Source organism: Thermobia domestica, chromosome 6 (assembly GCF_964235325.1).
Source record: "Thermobia domestica chromosome 6, izTheDome1.hap1.1, whole genome shotgun sequence".
Taxonomy (NCBI): domain Eukaryota; kingdom Metazoa; phylum Arthropoda; class Insecta; order Zygentoma; family Lepismatidae; genus Thermobia; species Thermobia domestica.
The window spans coordinates 306,532,729-306,555,065 of NC_137459.1; the positions used below are offsets into that span (position 1 = coordinate 306,532,729).

At 35.4% G+C, this 22,337-nt stretch overlaps 1 protein-coding gene and 1 long non-coding RNA gene across 2 annotated transcripts in view; one reads left to right on the forward strand and one right to left on the reverse strand.

Annotated features, from left to right (window-relative positions):
- LOC145688542 (uncharacterized) overlaps nucleotides 1–17,556 on the forward strand; it is a 79,283-nt gene extending 61,727 nt beyond the window's left edge. The window contains exons 2-3 of the long non-coding RNA XR_014131934.1: nucleotides 9,233–9,435; nucleotides 16,097–17,556. This is a non-coding gene — a long non-coding RNA (uncharacterized LOC145688542). The remainder of the gene's footprint in view (nucleotides 1–9,232; nucleotides 9,436–16,096) is intronic.
- Nucleotides 1–22,337, reverse strand: part of LOC145688541 (uncharacterized) — a 285,826-nt gene that overhangs the window by 107,208 nt on the left and 156,281 nt on the right. The gene's annotated exons all lie outside the window — the stretch shown is intronic.

Consider the following 22,337-nt stretch of genomic DNA (forward strand, 5'->3'; position numbering starts at 1 on the left):
TATATTTCTGGCCTAATAATGAAAATACGAATATTTATCAACGAAAATGGTTTTATTGTTTTTCAAAATATTCTCCATCAAGATTTATACACTTTTGCATGCGCTCAAACCAATTTTCGAAGCACTTTTTCCACTCCGATTGAGACACCTCCAAAACATGGTTTTTGAATGCTTCAACAGCATTTTCTGGCGACGAAAATCGTTGACCACGCATTTTTTTCTTGATGTGTGGGAATAAAAAGAAGTCATTGGGTGCCAAGTCAGGGCTGTACGGCGGATGACCCATCACTTCGACGTTTTGGCCGGTCAAAAATGCGCTGGTTTGAGCCGATGTGTGAGAGCTCGCATTGTCATGGTGCACAATGATTCGTCTTCTCTTGTTCATTTTTCGAATTTCTCCGAAGACTTCAGGCAAACAAATGGTGGTGTACCACTCAGAATTGACCGTCCTACGTTGCTCAAGCGGAACAGTCGCCACATGACCAGTTATGCCGAAGAAACAGGCGACCATTTGCTTCGAAGTGCTTCTTCCACGAACAACTTTCGTTGGATTTGGCTCGTCTTGGAAGACCCACACGGTCGATTGCTGTTTTGTTTCGGGCTCATACGCATAGATCCATGATTCGTCACCTGTGACGATCTTATAAACGTCTTTTGAAGCACCGCGATCGTATTTTTTCAGCATTTCTTTACACCAATCCACACGAGCTTTCTTTTGAGCGATTGTCAAATTGTGCGGGATCCAACGAGAACAAACCTTTTTTACGGCCAGGTGTTCATGCAATATCGAATGTATGCTGGTGGAAGAAATGCCTAGGCATGCCTCTATCTCACGGTAAGTCACATGACGGTCTTGCATTATCAGTTCACGTACGGCATCGATGTTTTCTGGCACAACGGCTGTTTTTGGACGACCTTCACGGAATTCGTCTTTGAGCGAGCGTCGGCCACGATTGAATTCGTTGTACCAGTTTTTCACAGTGCTATAGGATGGTGCTTCGTCGCCATACAAAGATTTAAGTTCATCGATGCACTCTTGTCGTGATAATCCACGTCGAAAGTTGTGAAAAATGATCGCACGAAAATGTTCACGAGTTAATTCCATTTTTTTGCCAAGTTGATTTCTTCAAGTACCTGTAAAAGAAAAAAAAATTGTCGTAAGTCAAAAAGTTCTGAGTACATTTATGCTACAAAATGTCAAACTTTCCAATGGAAATGTCAGATTGCACCTGGCAACACTTAGTGTTGCCTAGGCCAGAAATATATATAGCAACCCACGTATGATCTGATTTATGATGGTCCAAAGTAGGCAAATGATCAGACTTTACAGCAGTGAACACGAAATCCTTTGGTGCAATACGGAAGTGTTACGGATCGTCAACAACACGGACTCTCGTACTCGAGAAAAAGCATGCTGCGATGTTTTCTTTCATGCTAAGCAAGTGAAGAAAACGTGAAATATGTGAAATATACCGTGACGAAATGCATCACATTACACGTTATTGCGAACACTAAAAAACATGGAGCTGCCGGTTTCTAACACTTCTGACTTCCCTCCGAAGTACTGGATGTCGATTCCTGTCAAGGCTTATCTCCTGCCTACTTTGTACCCTCCTTGAAATCAGAGTATATCTGAAAACTCTATTGAACATATTTGAGAATTATACCCTGTACAGAATACCCTGCAAATCCATTGAAAATTGACGTAATATGTATTTTTGGATTGTGTGTGCGTGACTTCCTTTACGGTGATAAGGACCACCATCCACAGTTTTTGGAATTCGAAATAGGGCCTGTTGAAATCTAGCTTTTCGCGATTTTGGACAGCTCTACATAGTAAGTTTTTTTTAAGGAAGTTTACGCACATATACTGTAACCATATACGTAATTGCGCAGTCTGGTATTAAACTAACGCTTTCAGGCCCAAGAAGTCAAGAAATATGTAGAACTCTTGGTATTAGGGGTAGGGTAATGTAATATATGCAGGTATATTCTCAAACACGTAGGAAAACAATCCATTTATCATGTAGACCGAAAGTGTTCAATTAAAAATCGACAAATATGGTTCACCCCAGAAAGTGGACGATCATGTCAATAGTGTAAAATACCCACGTTTGGAAAAAAATCTAATTATGTTTTTTTAAAACTAATTTCATGATGCTGGGTCCAATTATGCTATTTTTTAAAAAAAAATAAATGTAAAACAAAAATACCTCCAGTCCTCTATAGACCTCATGGTATTTGAATGCCTTCGAAAAGAGGGCTAAACGGGTCTATAACGTCCCGTCTAGATCTCATGTGCGTATTTATCTACATCTATTTACGAACGACACCTAAATTTGACATTTTTCGGTTACCCATAAAGCTTTAGTTGAGGGCAGGGATACACCCACATGACTTCCTGTTTCCCAAATGAAGTTCGACTGTTAGGTCTTTACTTCAACATGTTTATTAAAGCAAATGAATGCTTATAATAGAACAAACAGAAGTGCCCATTCTTGACGTGGAAAAATAAGGTTTAAACGAACATAAAAGTGGAAATTTGAATGTTATAGACACTGCCCCAATTATAGAAACTGCCGAAGTTTTGGAAAGTCTGAAATACGTTTTTGATTAATTTTAATTAAAAGCGTATGTACCAGACTTCCTACTTCTAACTTTAACAAATACTCACATAAAGTTTTATTAATAAAAAATTGGAAATTTGAATATTATAGAAATTATTCCCTTTTCTGAATGTAACCTGAACGCTCGAAACATGTATTCTCCTATTTTTGATTAAAAGTATAAATATCGAATCCCTCTCCTCTATCTCACATTTAGCAGTTTCACAATAAAGAGTCGAAGTTCGTAAGATAGAATTTACCCTACTTTCGCTATTTCAGAGCGGAATTTTCTGAAAGAACGGAAATTCAACTTCAGTTAATTTTAATGGAGAGCTCAAATGCCAGGTTTTGTTTTCCTAATGTCCGATACTTCATTCTTTGAAAAAGATTTCAACCCCTTATGTACATATTTTTAAAAATGCCTTCTTGTGATTTGTTTTCGTGGCGGAGTCACCCGTCCAAATTTTGTTTCTACCTATAAGTATTCCTTTATGTTTGAGTGAATTACTTATACTATCGTATTTAATAATATTGATCTGAAGGGAAAAATCTAAACAACGTCAACTCATAACGATTATGAATTTCCCAAATTCAATAATTAGTACAATACTGATCAATGGCATAGCCATAAATATACTATACCAAAGAAAGTATTAATTATTGCGTAACGAAAAAAAAACGCTTACACACACACACACACGTACACGTACAACATATATTATGTGACGTTATCGGTTGAAATGTGGGACGCATGGTCAGCGACAGAATGGTTCATGGGCTTCTGTGACACAAATTTTAGTATTGTATTTTATCATATAGAGCTGAGGCGAATTACAGGTGAGACACATAAGAAAGGAGTTAAATTGTTTCCAAATTTCTGTAGTTACACAGTGTTGAAATACTGATGAACGTCGGTAAATAATAAATTAAACTTCCTGACGCTACAGCCCTGAAAGACTATTACTAGCCACATGGCTCACATTCAACTGGGTGAGGAATGACATTGCATCGGTAGAGCTTGTTTCTGATGACAAATTATCTGCATAAAAGAGTCTTAACAATTCTAAATAAAGGAGTCACAAATGAAACGCACTACATGAAAGCAGAATCTATTTCAGTATCACTGTACTAAATGGGAGTGGATTTGGGCCGAATCAACTCTCTGCCTACGTCTTTGATACTGATTATTCATCAATTTTGTTGCCCTCCTCCACCTAACTGGATGCAGACAGTTTACTATCGCATAACTATATGAGAGTGATCTTATCCTTTTCTTCGATTTTTCTCCATTTTTACTTAAAAGTGTCGATAGGAGAAAAGAAAGTATGGTGATCGTAAAACGACTAAGATTTTGTTTATATGTCATTTATAACTCTACAATGTTGTACTAATCACTCGTTAGGAAAATATTTAAAAGGGTTCCTATTTATTGTTAATATTATTTACTATATCGTCAAATATGATTCATGCGATTTTACTGGCATTACATTAACAAATTCCATAAATAACTCTACTACTTGCTTATCATTTGTAATTACAAAGTCTACATACGGTAGTCTGATTTGAGGCTGTTTTCTTCCAACTAAGTTTTGATAAAAAAAAGAAAGAAAGAAAAGGAAAGAAAGAAATGTTCATATTTCACAAATGTTTCAATAATACCTGTAGCATAACATATATATTTTTTTAAGAAATCAGAGCGAAAAAGTTCAGTGCGGTGGTCCTTAAGCAGTAAATATATACCATGAAAGTGATTGGGTGTAAATAAAGAAAACTAAAGCTTTCCTTTGGTGTAAATAACTTGTATTCCACTTAAAAACTAATAGTTTTATGTGGCTTAGAAAAAATATACCTTTGTTTACGCAAAATAAGAAGTAACTTATTTCTAAATCTCAGTGATATTTGAATGTCCTTTCAAGCCTTCCAGTTATTGTTTATAGCATAGCAGATTGTCCTGTGAATTTAATCCAAAATGTATCACATACGAAAAAGCTATAAGCGATCAAAACTTTAGCCGAAAATGTAAAAAAAAGAAAAAGTAAAAGAAAAAATAAAGAAAGAAAAAGAAAAAGCAAAGAGATCAGGCCCTGATATTCAAACATAGGAGAAGGTAATAAGACTAACACTAAATAACTATAAACTATTGCAATAGAACAAGTATTGGAACTCTGGATAGATAAACACATCCTATTTACAGCATCAGCACTATTGGCATACGCAACGACCACTGGAGACTTAAGTTGAATAAAATAGCTTAATAATGAAAAACAAAAGTGTACAAGAAAGAGCAAAGATAGCACAGCATTTATATGAATTCTAAGCAAAACATGTTCACATAAGGCATTCCACCCATTTACCCCCGCACCATGCGCCCAATTACCCCGTGGAGGTATTTGGAAGGAACAAATTTTAACAAGAGTGTGAGACTCAAGCCTCAGTTAGGATTCAAGTTTGCTGCTCTTCACGGCGCCATCCTTAGGATGTTTTTAATCAGCAGGAAAAATTCTGGCTCAAAACATTAATAGATAAGCGGTTTATTGTAACTCAAACAAAAACACATAAACACCTGAAACCTGGTTTCAAATATGTCATTTCTCAATCAAATCAGTTTTTTTTTTGTCATTATTACACCCTCTCAAAATTCGCCTAAGCTTTTTTTTCTAATCAACATCTAGGCCTACCTATAAAAAAATTTGTGTGTCATTAAATTCCATAGAAATATACTGAAATGCAAAATATTTATATAAATTTTTAAAAAAGTTTTCCGCCCAATTACCGCCTTCTACTCTCTTTTTCTCTCTCCAAAATATATACCAAAATGATTATAAATATTTAAAAATATGTTTTAGTATGCCATTGTACAAAAATGAGATATACCTAACTAGTTATATGTATAAATCAATATAATGGATTAAGCTGAACAAAATCATATATTTGAAGGTAAATTCTTATGCGTAGTATCGGGAAAATCGAGAAAAATGCTTTTGTAGAGATGAAAACTATGCGATTCTTTAACCAATAATAACTGACAGTGTTTAATTTTACTGAAAGAGATAGTTATTGGCTTGCGTAATGTATGAGTAGTTTAATGCACTGTTAACTAGCAAATTGTAGATCTTTGTCTTTTTCGAAGTGACACACACACTCTTTTACACACATGACATTACTACTTATAACTTAACCTTACAATTCAACTATGCCATATGCTTTTATTTTCTATTATACTTGCTCATTCTTTAGGTCATAATCCAGTTCCCGAAAACGATACTGGGATATGTAACGTATATTAGCGTTTTCGTCGAAGAAAGAAAAAAAAATATTTCTGATGGAATTAAAATATTGTATATTGAATGTAAAGGTAGGAGTTAAGTAATACGGCTTCTACTCGTAAGATGCCCTTCCACTTCAGTTATAAGTGCTAGTTACGAGGGGTTCCGTCGAATGTCAAGAGATGGCAGCACTAGCAAGCAGCAGCTTGCTTGGTGGGAGCGTTCGGTGGCTCGGTCACTTGAATATTAGAAAGGGTAAGGGATAGTTGTTGAGAGTATTATGGAATTAATCTTAATTTTGTTTGGTATGGGACAACCTAAAAATTCTATTTTGGAAACGCGTTTTGGACTTATTTAATGATTGGCTTAATGTTCTATGAATTCAATAGCTTTGAATAGTGTGTTAACAGAATATTTTAAATAATAGTATATGCGTGGAATTTTTTTGCTGGTTTGGTAAGTAGAGTGCTATATTCTACCTATTTGAAGAATTGGGCTTGAACTTGGTACTGTTTTGGGGAATGAAGGGAGGATGAATTATTTAACCTCTTTTGGCAGTGGAAGGAGATTTGAAATTTATTCGCCCTCTCATTATTTTCCGGAGCAGTGCATAAGATCCCCAATTCTTAGGTTTGGATCCCATTATATTTGGTTCGGATCTCCCATGCCGGGTTCGGATCCCAATAATCATTTAGTATGGCAGAGCTTAAACTTTTACAGAGCGCAATTTTTAAAGTTGGGATTTCTCATAGATGAATATACGAGTTAAGACAAGAGTGGACGTATTACTGGTAATTCCTAACCTAACAGAGAAATATTGTAAGTTTTGGGAAAGAGAAAAGCTAAATTTTAATATTTGGAAACAGTTTGTCAATGAGTACCATAAGGAAGTTAAATTTTAATATTTGGAAACAGTTTGTCAATGAGTACCATAAGGAAGTTAATTTTTAATACTTGGAAACAGCTTGTCAATGAGTACCGTAAAGAGGTTAATTTCAGTATTTGGATACAGTAAGTCAATGTGTACGGGAAAAATTTGGATCTTCAGAAGTAATAATTTTTCGGGTAAATGAATGTCTTACTATTTGAACATTTCTTTTTTTTTTATATATTTGGGAAGTTTATGTTAATCTTTCGAGTTATTACTTGTTTAAATGTTTTTGAAGAAGTTGGGTATTTAAAACGATTTACTTCGGGTTTTGGATATTTATTGTTATTGTTGGATATATATTTGGTTTGTAATAAATTGTTCCAGTTGAAATTTGAAAGTTTACCTGTATTTCCTAGTCAAAAAGTAAGCCTAATCGCTACCAGAAAAAAAATATTTTTCAGCGTATTTACTCTGCAATGCCAAAACAAGAATCGGGGAACGGCTATACCGTCAAGTGTGCTTGTGATTGATTTGTATGCAGGTAGAGGAAGGAATTGTGTCTGATAGTTAGGCAAGGTTTGACTTTTACCTGTAGACAAGTTAATCGCGGGACCACGGTTGTATGTGTATGCATGCAACGTTACAACTTTCTAATCTTCAAGTGCTACTTGTTTTGGCTATATACTTGTTTAAATTAGAATGTAATGTTAAGAATGAAAGCGCAGAGTAATATACAGGAGATATATGGGAAGGAAAGAAATTTGTGAGAAATTTTTGAGGGTGCAGCTAGCATGAGTTGGCAAGAGTTGTTGCGCATTTATTTGTTGTTTGTAAAAGGATAAGAATTTACGGATAATTTTGAATTCTGGCTACAGGAAAAATGAATAATAGGCAGAATTATGAGAATATTGATAATTTTGAACGTGGTAGTTCAAGTAGTGAAGAAGGATTTGTAGGTTATGTAGCTTTTGAAAATCCTTGTTTTCGGAATGTTGAATCAAATTTAGATAGTAACTTTGTCGAACCTAATCGTGGGAGACCACGGTTACGTTCTTCCTCTGTTCCGGGCTTAGATAGACGAAATGTATACAGACATAATATGCGGTCTGAGCATTTAAATTTTGATTTTAATAAATTAGCAACCGAAAAGGTGTATAAATTGTTATTGGCCGAGACTAATCAATTACCTTTGGTAGACGGTACAAATACGGAATTATCATTCCAATTCATTTTGAAACTTGATAAGATTGTGCGAAGTAAGGATTTACCGTGTGATACAATTTTAATTGCTAGTTTAGCGCGTACTAAAGGGAAATTTAATTACCTTTTACAGTCAATGATTGGTACAGGTTCAGTTTGGGGAGACATTTGTAGACAACTTGTCATTAAATTCATCTCACCTTTGGCTAGAACGCAGTTTATGCGCTTGGAATTTTACCGAGTTATGAGGGGAAAATCAAACCTTGTATGAGTTTGTGGAAGAGAAATTATCATTGATACATGTTTTGGATATGAATTTTGAGGAACCAGTTGTTTGTAATTTAATTTGTAATATGGTTAGTCCAATGGTGCATAAATTTTTCAACCGTAGGGGGGTACCGATGACTTTTGAACAGCTTGAGGACGCAGCTTTACATTTTGATAACATGTATATATATAGTAATGATTATTACAAACTGCGGAATGCTGTCGGACCAGTAATGCGTAGTGTAAATAAAAATCCCCATAATGGAATAATGAATAAAACGGCAATTTGTAACGTTATCAGTCAACCTGGTGTAAATTGTAAACCGGTAAATTTGGTAGGAAGTAGATATTCAGATGTAAATCATGAACAGAATCAAAATGTTATTGTTGCTAGGGACAATACTCATACGTCATCAGGTAGTGAACAATTTCAATGTAAAACAGGTGCCATTCGGAAAAAATATTGTGACTAGTTCTTCGGGTTCAAATAAACATTTTCGACAAAGGAACAGTGCTGTTGGTAGTAATTCTGAACATAGGTCATTGGTGGATGAATCTGGTTTCCAAACAGTAAATTCTTCACAAAAGACTAAAAGGAATCGCGGTCTTCTGGTCGTGCCTGCATATATAAAAGGGAAATTAGTAAATACCATCCTAGATACGGGGAGTGAGTCCTGCTTTGTGAGCGAGACATTCTTTAGAATTCTGCAAAAACAATGTAAAATCAGAGAAGTAGACGTTAGTTTACAAGTTGTAGGTCTTGGAGAACAACAAGTGACAGTTAAATCACGAGTTCGCTTATATTTTCGAATGGGTTTTCAACAGTTTTCTGAAAACTTTTATATAGTTCCATCTTCAGAGTTTGACCTCTTATTGGGGAATAGTTTCCATCGAAAATATCAAGCTGTGATAGATGTGTCCAACAGACTTTACAAAATTCAAGCTAGGAAGTTAATAATTCCTATAAATCCTCCATCTAACCTGCAACAGTCTTCTCCTCGGACAAACTTTTTATCTTCTAGGGATAGCGTAGTTCATCCCACTCCAACATGCTTGAATGGGGCTGAGGAGGCTGCTCGATTCCCTAGAACCATGCAAAATCAGACATGCAGATCAGGACAACAGGCGCTTGGTGAGCAACAATTGGCTGCTGAATTGGAAACCTATGTAGACCAAGAGGTACTCCAGGTTACTGATTCCGGGCAGAATGCAGCACCCTCAGAAGGTAATTATAAAGTTTCTTCGGAGCTTTTAGATAAATATCCTGAGTTACAAACTTATGTAAATAATTTAGTAACTTCTTTTTCAGACGTTATTACTGATCGTTTAGGGTGTGTGAAGGATTTCTATTATCAAATTGAATTAGTAGATAATACTCCTGTTAAGTTGCAACCATGGTGTCAAAAACTATAAACAAAAGGAATTGGATAATTTTATTCAAGATTTGATTAAAGAGGGGGTGGCAGAAGAGATTAAAGCCTCTCCATTTTCTAGCCCGTGCTTTTTAGTAGAAAATAGAGACCACAGTAAGAGATTAGTCGTGGCTTATGGACCTGTGAATAAGAAAATAATTACACGTAATTTTCAGTCACCCAATTTCGAGAATGTTATCTATAGTATATCAAATAACCATATATTTTCAAAAATTGACCTCAAGGAAAGTTTTTGTCAGTGCTTGCTCACTGAGGATAGTAAAAAGGTAACAGCTTTTGTAACAAAAAATAAAATGTATCAATTTCGGCGCTTGCCGATGGGTTTATCAACTTCACCACATGTTTTGAGTTATTTGATGTCAAAAATTTTAGACGGCTTAATTGAGGATAACTTAGAGATATTTTATGATGACGTGTTAATATTTACACCTGATTTGGAATCACACAAAAAACTGGTTGAGGAAGTTCTAAGTAGGTTCGACGAAGCGGGATTACTGTATCACGTTCAAAAACTATTTTGTTTCAAACCAAAATAAAATATCTAGGGTTTCAATTCGAACGTGGGACGATGGCCATATATGAGGACCGACTTGATACTATTAAAAATCTACCGAAGCCAAAGAATAGAAAGGGCTTGAATAGGGTGTGTGCGTTTTTTCAATTCTTTTCTAAATTTGTACATAATTTTGCTGAACTCATTGCACCTTTACAGGAGATGCGTTTCGCAAAGGTTCCATTTAAATGGACTAAAGAACACGATGATGCCTTTCAAAAACTTAAAGATGCGTTTTGTGACAAGGTAATCCTTAAGGTTCCCGATATGAACTCGAGTTTGGTTATTCATTGTGATTCTTCTTTGAAAAACTACAGTGCTATATTATCTCAACATAATAAGGACGGTGATTTAATGCCGGTACACATGTTTTCAAAGGCCATACCACCATCAGATTGGAGAAAGAATGTTTGAGTTAGAGGCTAAGGCTTTATCTTTGGCCTTAGAACGTTTTGAATATTATTTGCATAATTTCTTTGTAGTTTACACTGATTCGAAGGCTTTATCTTTGTTATTACATAACCACAAACGGCAAAGGAAATATGGTACATTAATGGAAAAAATTTCACAGTTTAAATTTAAAATTCTCCATATTAGGACAAGTACTAACATAGCAGCTGATTTTCTATCGCGTATAGGGAATCATCTGGAGTTTTATACTAATGAACCTAATACAGCTGAGGTTATAAAGGATAATGGTAAAAATGTCAACTTAAGAGTCGGAAGGAGTCAAGTGACCTTGACAAATCGAAGATATCGCAGTCCAAAGTGTTTCCTTATTTTGGCAACAGATGGGGTTGTTGCTGAAATGCCGACAAAGCAAAAGGCACCCCTCCTTTTCCTTCGTTTTCCCCTGCATGTGGTCAAAGATGGACAGCGCAGGAGGGGGATGGTTATGGATGTAAATGGGACAGAGGAGTGAAATTCCTTTCTTTTGCTAAAAGAGAAACAGAACTGAAGAAAAAATAAATACAGAGATATTGTAAGAGGGACCAACATGATATCAGCCGTCAGCCACTCAAATATCTACAACGGTCACAAACATACCATAGAGAACTAAAGCACGTGTCGCCTGTCTCTTTCTCAAAGGATTCTATCTATGGTAAATAACGCGGGAATAGTGCAGGAAGAGTCTGATATAAAATGAAGAACCATGCAAATATTTAAAAAAAAAAAACGGGAGAGTCGATATTCTAATTTATTTTGGGCCTTCGTGGTTAAAAAAAAAAACTTGGAATTGAAAGGCAGAAAACCCAGACAAAGATCTGAAATGTATTGGCAATGTGACTCTTTTTTATGGAATCCATTTCTTTATTTTCTTTTCAAAATATGATTACCAGATTTACCCTCTGTCTCGCCTTCACATTCGAATGGTCCTGGGATCGATACCAGTAGCTGACCATCCTGAATTTTTCCTATTACAACAGGAAAGGGACGCAATGTTACATTTAGCCTTGGGTACCGGCTTAGAAGGACAGGAGGGAGCATATGCTCTGCTTGGTATTGGTTTTTATTTGGGGAAATAGACCACTTCATTAACAATAGAATTAAAAGATGTGTCACCTTCTTCAGGAAGGTACACTCATGTCCAAAATTATTGTCGCATGTCTATAAATATGTTGTTGTAGGAATATAATTTGATAACGAATTCACCCGGTATTTCTTATAATGTTAGTATGTGTACAATCGGCAGAGACATGTATGCAAGTTTCATGTCAAAAGAGGAGTAAATAAGAACAATAAAACGAAAATAAAACTTTCGTGTCCATTTAGCAACATTATGATCTACTCATTCTAATTTTCGTATTTATAAATATTTTCCTATGAAATTTACCATATATACATTTCCCGATTATACACATAGTATCAGTATTAAAAGTACCCAGCAAATTCAGTATTACATTATATTCTTACATGAAGACAGTTATAGATATGCGACAATCATTTTGGAGATGAGTGTACAAGGACGTAACAGGTGTTTGTTTCAAACATTGAATAAGTGTTCCTATACATTGAACTTATTTCCTGACGTCATAGAACTAAGAACTGTCACAGAGCGACGTAAGTCCGGCGACAATACAATATTAAATTTTTACTTTCATACTTTGCAATATATCTATTTATTTTAAAAGCAAATTTTAATATGTTTTTATTTTCAACTATTTTATCCTAAAATAAATACTAGCCTTTAACCAGCCCTTATTTCCCTGGTTGCATATCACTTTAGGATTTGGAAAATGTGTCCAACGAATAAAAAAAATGATAAAACACCTTTTAAAGACATTCTTTTGTTAATCAATTCGCACTAAAAAGTTAAAAATAATCTTATTTATGCAAGCCTAAATAAAAAGAATGGGGCGCGTAATTTTAAGAATTTATAAAGTAACTGTAAGCCTACATTAGAGCGCATCCCATTTTTTTAAGTCATGCATAACCAAAATTGTTTTCTACTTTTAAGTGCGACTTGATTAATGAAAGAATGTCTTTAAAATGTTTATTAGTATGTTTTTCTATTATTATTGTTTGCATCCTTGGCATAGGATGTTTATTTTGTAAGGTACCATATGGTGCTTTTCTATACTACTAGGGTATATAAAAATTTAGTTTCCTATGCGATACATTAAACAGCACTTTTTTTAAAAAAATAAAAATTACTACCGAATATAGAGTATTTCTCCGCTAATAAGAAGGAGACAGATTGAGGATACCAAACACCCCTACCATTGATTGAGAAATATTTCGGTGTCGACACTGATGAACAACATTTACATTTGAATTTGAATGTTTTATGGGCTTTAGGCAATTGATTCAGACCGGGATATATGGGGGACAGAATGTTGGAAGCAAGGAGTCCAGTCCCTAGTTTGAATGCCTGGAATGAATAAGGACTCTTCCCTCCTTGGTAAAACCTACTGGAATCTGAAGCAATATCAAAGAAACACTGCTTCGAAAAGAGAGGGAGCAAACATGCATAAATAGATAGAGTCGGATTTAGGTTTCGTGGGGCCCCAAGCTGTTTAAGGTAATGGGGTCCTTTATGTGTCCAGATGAACATAGGCACCCTACATACAGAAATGAACAAACTAGAGATAATTTAGGAAGCAGACTAGCAGAAGGAGCCCCATTAATTACATGAACGTAGGCTACACAGCAGGAAGCATTATTGCTACGTATATATACATTTTATTTTATTTTTTAATTTTCTTATATTTTAGAAATGTATATCCAGTTTTTCTTTAGATTTTTCGGCCCCAAGAGAGCAGGGCCCTAAGCTATAGCTTGTTTAGCTTATACGTAAATCCGGCACTGTAAACAGTATACACATACAGGCGCGGATCCAAAGGTGGCTATAGAGGCTATAGCCCCCCCCCTTGACGTTCAGGTATACACTGGATAAAATGGGGTTCAATCCTGTTTACTCTGGATAAAGAGACAAACTATGGTTTAGCTCCTCCCTTGATCATATCCTGGATCCGCCACTATATATATATATATATATATATATATATATATATATATATATATATATATATATATATAGTTTGTGTTTAGTATGTTCTACGATGGAAGCTGATGAAATAGCTTTATATTATTCTTGATTTTTTGACAGGTAAACAAAAAATATTTCGGGGATTAATCTACTCGATTATTATAATAAGATTATAATAATGTATTTTTTTTCTTCTCTTGTATGTATATTCTCAGTCCTGCAGGAAGTTTTCATTTCTTTCTTGGAATAGATAAACGAAGACTTTGGTTCGGCTTCTCCTTCACAAATCTCTGTCGAAAGGTTGACTTTATCGCTACCAACACAAATTACTTCTTCTCATAGAACCCAGCTACATATACACTGTACTGCTGAAACAGAAACCATCAACTAAAGAGGTCATAAATTTTGCTATTCCTCGTGTTTGAAGTTCCCGTTCTTCACAACGACTTCCTTTCTCCCGCCCCTGTTAAGAAGTTCAAAGTAGGTTTTCAAAACGACTGGCTCCCGCTGAGAAGGAAAGTGGGATGAGGAATGACTATAGTGCCATCTAGCAGTTAGACGGCCAAGTACGTGAACACGAAAAATTCTGATTTCTGATTTCTGTAGATTCAATAATGAAGGATATAATTTCTCATCGATTGTGTAATGAATGTCATTGGAAACAGCGAAAAAATAGTACAGTAGCGCACAAATACAAAGGTAGTACTCCATTCTCAAAAAAGTCCGAAGTTTTTAGCTCTTTTCCTTACTGTAAAAAAAACAGAAGACTTTTCCCTCTAATTTTGATCATTTTCTTATGGGAATTTGGATTATAATTATCTGTATTTATAAGAAGAAAATATCACGCACAGAGTTCAAATTGCACCTTTAAAATGAGATGCATCATATTGAGTGAGCTATTGAGACATTTTTGCGAAAGAACGAAATGAAACCATGATTTGCCTAAAAAATGGTTGAGATCCCATGTTGAACACCAATCTTCCGGCCGCTGTGGCGCACTCCTTCTCCCTCTTAAGTTTTGTAAATTTTTGGAAATTGCCGTTGTTAAACGAACCATTAAAAACACATCAGAAATCAGATAAGGACCTTCAGGAAATTATAAGTAAAATTAAAAAGAAAGAAAGTGTAGACTCATATATTTTAAGAGATGGTATCTTGTTAAAGAAAACGAAGAGCCAGATTGGGGATGGTTATAGAGTAGTAGTTCCTCAGAGTTTAGTACCAACTATTCTTGACTATTACCGTTCTCAATTGATTAGTGGCGCACATAGAGGGGTAAGAAAGACAACTTCCGCCATAGCTAGACGTATGACGTGGCCGAATATGTTTAATAATATCAATGAATTTGTAAGATCGTGTCCTAAGTTCCAAAGGATACGCGATAGGAACACCTAGCCTCAAGGAAATTATTATACAAGACATGTGAAAGATCCAAATAACACGTTTTTATTGATATTGTATGAAAATAGCCAAGTAGTCAGGGGTATAAGTATGTATTAGTTGTTGTAGATGCCTGTAGTAAATTTGTATTTCTTGAACCTTTAAGGAAATTATCTAGCCAAGCTATATGTAAGAAATTAATGGATATATTTCTAAGAACTGGGTTTGTCTCTAAAGTGGTTCACGATTGCGCAACATACTTCGTATCAGAGTACTTTACACACTTCCTGTACAGCCTAGGGATACAGGACATTAAAACCTCGCCGTATAACCCATCACCGAATATCTGTGAGAGAACTATACGTAGTTTGAAAGGGATATTAAAGGCACACATTGATAAGAATCAAAGAAATTGGGCCCTATTGTTACCGAAAATCGCTTTCTCTATCAATGTGAGTCTTAATGAGACTACGGGTGTCTCACCATGTGAGGTCTACTATGGAAGAACCATGTATAGTCCGCTTGATGTCAAGTGGCTAGCAGATCTGGGAATTTTAGACGACGAAGTAGACAAGAATACGAAGTATGAAATCATAAAAATAAATTTAGAGAACGCCTGGAAAAGATGTAAAAAAGACTTACACTAAGAGGCATTTGCCAGTTAACTTTAAGATTGGTGATCAGGTTTTGACAAAAATATTCATGAAAGCATCATTGGAAAAACACTTTAACCCTAAACTTGCTGAAATTTGGGAAAGTCCTTATTTTGTAGTCGGTCAACCGAAAATGAATACCTTGTGGTTGGAGAAGGTGGACAACCCACAAGTCAAAATAAAAAGACATGTTCAGCATTGTAAACGATATATTCTTCCAAGAAATGCGCAACCCGTGAATCAAGTTAGAGATTAGAAGGTTAATGTCTAAGGTAACCCGAAAAGAAAAAAAAAATTGTAAGGAAGATTTTATTCTGTTTATCTATATGATATGTTTGTATGAATTGTTTGTGCCGCGTAATGTTTGTATCTTCCAGGAGCTGTCCGTGGTTTTGGTCCTAATGTGTTTTGTGGGTATGTCCGATTGAATGAGGGAAGACGACCTTCCAGCATTTACCCGAATTTGGATACAGACATGTACGCGGATTTGACTCAGCATTGTAATAAAGCACGTCCTCAAGGTATAGAGTGATGGAGTCTGTAAGTTGTAAAATTTTTGTATAAGCATGCAATGCATGGAATTTGTAATTATAATTAAGTTCAGGATTCTTCTCCTTAAACGCATAAACTTTTGAAGGATGTAAAATAAATTTTTGGGCAGACGGATCTATAAGTAACGTATATTAGCGTTTTCGTCGAAGAAAGAAAAAAATGATTTCTGATGGAATTAAAATATTGTATATTGAATGTAAAGGTAGGAGTTAAGTAATACGGCTTCTACTCGTAAGATGCCCTTCCACTTCAGTTATAAGTGCTAGTTACGAGAAGTTCCCTCGAATGTCAAGAGATGGCAGCACTAGCAAGCAGCAGCTTGCTTGGTGGGAGCGTTCGGTGGCTCGGTCACTTGAAGATTAGAAAGGGTAAGGGATAGTTGTTGAGAGTATTATGGAATTAATCTTAATTTTGTTTGGTATGGGACAACCTAAAAATTCTATTTTGGAAACGCGTTTTGGACTTACTTAATGATTGGCTTAATGTTCTATGAATTCAATAGCTTTGAATAGTATGTTAACAGAATATTTTAAATAATAGTGTATGCGTGGAATTTTTTGCTGGTTTGGTAAGTAGAGTGCTATATTCTACCTATTTGAAGAATTGGGCTTGAACTTGGTACTGTTTTGGGGAATGAAGGGAGGACGAATTATTTAACCTCTTTTGGCAGTGGAAGGAGATTTGAAATTTATTCGCCCTCTCATTATTTTCCGGAGCAGTGCATAAGATCCCCAATTCTTAGGTTTGGATCCCATTATATTTGGTTCGGATCTCCCATGCCGGGTTCGGATCCCAATAATCATTTAGTATGGCAGAGCTTAAACTTTTACAGAGCGCAATTTTTAAAGTTGGGATTTCTCATAGATGAATATATGAGTTAAGACAAGAGTGGACGTATTACTGGTAATTCCTAACCTAACAGAAATATTGTAAGTTTTGGGAAAGAGAAAAGCTAAATTTTAATATTTGGAAACAGTTTGTCAATGAGTACCATAAGGAAGTTAATTTTTAATACTTGGAAACAGCTTGTCAATGAGTACCGTAAAGAGGTTAATTTCAGTATTTGGATACAGTAAGTCAATGTGTACGGGAAAAATTTGGATCTTCAGAAGTAATAATAATTTTTCGGGTAAATGAATGTCTTACTATTTGAACATTTCTTTTTTTTATATTTGGGAAGTTTATGTTAATCTTTCGAGTTATTACTTGTTTAAATGTTTTTGAAGAAGTTGGGTATTTAAAACTATTTACTTCGGGTTTTGGATATTTGTTATTGTTAGATATATATTTGGTTTGTAATAAATTGTTCCAGTTGAAATTTGAGAGTTTACCTGTATTTCCTAGTCAAAAAGTAAGCCTAATCGCTACCAGAAAAGAAAAATAATTATTTTTCAGTGTATTTACTCTGCAATGCCAAAACAAGAATCGGGGAACGGCTATCCCGTCAAGTGTGCTTGTGGTTGATTTGTATACAGGTAGATGAAGGAATTGTGTCTGATAGTTAGGCAAGGTTTGACTTTTACCTGTAGACAAGTTAATCGCGGGACCACGGTTGTATGTGTATGCATGCAACGTTACAGATACTAGTTTCTGATATTCTTTCTAATGTGTTGATTTTAGCCAATCTGAATCAAGGACGTGCATCTTTTAAATTCCAGACAAGACGAAACAGTTGTCTCCCAAACAGAGAAAATAAATTAATGGCATCTCCAATCAATCAATAGGCGTGGGAGATTCAAGTTCGTTCTCCGGTGGGGGGCTGCGATGGCTCAGTGGTAGAGCGTTCACCTCAGGTGCATGGGGTCCCGGGTTCAAATTCTGCTCCCGCTAAGTGGACTTTGTGGTGGACAAAACTCATGTTTATGGGTTTTCTCGGGGTTCTCCAGTTTCCTCCCACTTTCTTCATTCCACCATTTCATTCATTTCTCACAATCACCGTCCCCTTATTCTAACAGGCATAACCGTGGGATGTAAAACTCAGATTTCATTTTTTTTCGATCCTTGGTGGAAGTTCATGTGGTTTGGATCCCACAATAAGTTCACGTTTTATGTAGGCTCGATACTCAGAGACGCTAAATTCAAATCAATAATAGCAGTATCGTATTTCCTCTAAAATAAGATCAAACCTATTTTTAGGTAACCAAAGGACGCATTCCTGTTTTTACCTATTTATACAAATATCGAGGCTTTTATATACCCAAAAGATAAATTCAGGTTTTATCTATTTATAAAAATATAAATATAGTCTACATGTATTATGTATTATGAGTATTATTTCTACATGTATTATGAGTAAATCAACCATTTTGAGTTCTGCAACTACTGGGCCAGAGTATCGCTTAGCGTGTTTGCACGCGATACCGACAAAATCGGAGGAAGCCCCGATAATATCGGTGTCGGTGTCGGCGTACTTTGCACACGTCGCCGACAATATCGGTGGAAGCCCCGACAATATCGTTGCCGGTGATGAGCGAAGTAAGCGACACACACAATGTATTCTGCACTGTTTCTAGAAATCTTCTCCATATATAAAAACAAATAAAAGTAATAATAATCGGAAAAAAATATTTTTTAAACCAAGGATTACAAAAAAAAAACTGTTCGGAAGAGGTGTGGAGAACGGTACAAAACTTAGAAAAAATAGGCCTATGCCTAAACATGTTTAGATTTAACAGTGCCGTTTTAAATATATGTCGTAAAATACTATTTTTCTTTCGATGAGAATTGATGCTGCGGTACATTGCAAACTATATTAGTTTTTAATTTTGGTTGAAACACTTTTACATATTGTATGTATGTATATTATTTTGTTTTCCATGCAATTAACACTAATGTCATAGTAGATTAAATTATAAGATTCGAATTAGTAATTTTGTTTTACATTGCTCCATACATACACTGGCGCAAATCCCGGGGGATGAAGGGAACGTGTCCCCTCCAATATTGGAACTGGGGAGATCCCCCCCAATAATCCGATTTGAAATGTGTTTTTGGGGGAGAAATTTCATTATTTGTGTCCGGTCGCCAGAAAGGAAAGTGAGATGAAATTAATGTTCACTCAGAATAAGCCTCAAAAGTGCCCGCCTCCCAATGTTGAAGACAACTCTGCTCTCCTGATCCTCCACAGCATTGTTTCTCGACTGATCTTACCCGTCCCCCTCCCCAATGTTGAAGACAGATTTGCGCTGTTGCATACATACTGTCGTTTCTAGTTTCTTTTTGTCCATGAAATCAAAATCCTGGGCAGGGCTTGCATAAACTTCTCGCCATGCTTTTTGCTTTTCAATTCTGTCCTTGAAAGAGTCTGTTATCTTATCTCATATGCAAGGTCTACATTACACAAGTTCAATGTGGGTAAAAAATGGAATGGAAAAGTTCTCGCCATCTCTAAAAATCTAACCAAATCTAGAAAGGTATGAATGCAATAATACACAACCTTTTCATCCAGTCACTGTAGCTAAACTGCAGAACTCTGAGGGCGGTCGATCCCGGTACAAAGGGGAGTGGATACATAGTTTTGGTCTTTGTTTTCAATTGCCATTCCACAAATTCTTTTAAAAAATGGGGGATTTGGGATAGTTTTGGGAGTGAGAGAAAAAATCTGCAACAAGTGAAGCATGAAGTCACATCCCTGTTGTTGAGATCGCAATCAAGAAAATGCCAAATGAGTCACTTGTCCTTGAAGCTTTGGAAAGGGTGTTTGATTGTGCTGGTTTCGTTACAAAATAATAATAATTCTACTTTGACTTGTCAACAAATATTCTATTCAATCATTGCTTGTTGAGTGGGAACGTTAAAAGTGATCTGCACACAATTCTGATGAAAATAAAAGGAAGTAATAATAATCAGGATTTTTTTCCATATGCTTATGTTCACGCAGGCACGTGCGACATGAAATATTGTGGTCATCACACCACGGGCTTGATCATTCTAAACTATTTTCTGGAACATATATTGTATTTTAGCCAGGATTTCGTAACAGGGGGGGGGGAGATATAAAATTCTGAAGGTCCAGGAAGTCGATCAATCTAAACTACTTTATTATCAACATGTATTGGTTTGTTAGGACAATAAAATGAGGATATGTTGGTAAGTATTTTAATAAACTATGAAGAAATCTCGAGTAAAATAATAATAAAAAAAAGTATTGAAAAAGATTTTACAATATATACGTCCTTCCTCCATTTATTCAAATATAACAATTTTCCCTTCATTATGATCTCAACTATTATAAAAAGTACATACTCAACAATGTCTTATAAACTATTTTACAATATCTGCATTCCTTTCTCTGTTGAATTAAATTCTAACAGAAATTTCTTTCCACATATTTTTTGTTTTTATTATTCCGTCAACTACTGTCGGTTCCAAGTGACAGGTTAAGGAGCAGTAGAAAATTGTTCTTGAAATAACATGTTTGATACTGCAAGGATGCGATGACGAAAAATTATGATAAAAAATGGCCACACTGTTACACAACGGCACTATGCTTTTGGAAGCTTAAAATCTCCCTGACTAGTAGCAGAATCTGAGAATTCCGTAACTTTTCTTGAAATTTCAAATTCCCTGACTCTTCCAGGATATCTCGCTTACCTCGCCACCATGTATTGCAAGCAATACAAATCTTCTCATAAGAAAGAGTAACCAAAAGCTTCCTGTAGTTTTTTTTAACGCTGATCCTTCTTTTTCTCATTTCATTTTGTTTCATCCTTCCTTATGTTTTTCTTCATTTCTGGTCTTGAAGAAGGGGGTTCGGACCCCCCGGACCCCGCTTGGCTACGTGCCTGTTCACAGTGTATCAAACTTTGAAAATTACGCTTAAATTAAAATGTATTAAAATTTAAATGCATTAATAGATTTAAAAATATACCATCAAAGAGTGTGTGTGTGTGTGTGTGTGTGTGTGTGTGTGTGAGAGAGAGAGAGAGAGAGAGAGAGAGAGAGAGAGAGAGGGAGAGAGAAAAGAGTGGAAAATAATCAAGAAATTGGTTATCTAAATTTCCTATATTCTATTTGGTAATAGCTATTTAGAGGGAAACCAGTACTCTTCAGACTACCCACATTTTATACTTATTTAATAAAGGGAATTAGCTACTCCAAAATAGACTGTAAAATATAATGAGCTGTTCCGAAGTTGTTTGTAGGACAAGATAATAATAATATTATTATAAAACTGTAATAGAAAAAAATGAAAAAAAAAATTCCAAAGATAAGAAACGAAACAAGAATACACAGCGCCTTGTCACTCACGAAGTATTACGAAGTATTACGAAGTATTTTTTTAATATGATTGTGTTAATTTCAATAATTGGCAACTCTAAGGAACGGGAAATAGGGTCATTTGCCCAACTGTCTATTTCCTCAAGTCTGTAAATCAGTCATTTCCTACAGTGGTTATTAGTCGGGGAGCCAGGGGTCCTCCATGTGCACCCCCCCCTGATTCTGAGACCATACTTTTTTAAATCTTCATAGTCTAAAGAAAATTTATAGCTATGTTCCCAAGAAAACAAACTGGCTCTACACCTAAAGAATTGCATTTATTTAGTAGAACCTATGTACACCTTGTCTCAAAAAGGTTGAGCGCATTCTTTATTGGTGTTTTGAGGCAAAAATTTTCCAAGTCCAGCTTCGGGTATCTTCGGGAAAAAGTAAGCCAGGTTCGAACCTCCAAGCCAGCCTTTTCAATCGGGAAAAAGTTTGCAGATGTGTTTTTCTTCTTTTAAATATAATAAGACTTGTTACCAAGTGTTTAAAAAAGCAACATTGATTGAAATACTTAATGATACAATATTTCGAAACCTTGCACATGCTTGTTTGTCATTTAGCTCTCTATACGTAATGGAGCATTTAAATACGTTAAAGAATCTTTCCATATGTAAAAGAATGCTCAAAGTTAAGAAATAGAACATAATTATCGCCTGAGTACTAAAATAAAAGTCAAAGTAGAACAGAAACAGCGTTTGTCATGGATATGAATGTCATAATTATCTTGAGATCCGTTATACATCGCTAGAAGCTTAGTTCTAGAAGTCCTTGTGTTAGCTCATTGGTAAGCTGTCGGATTTC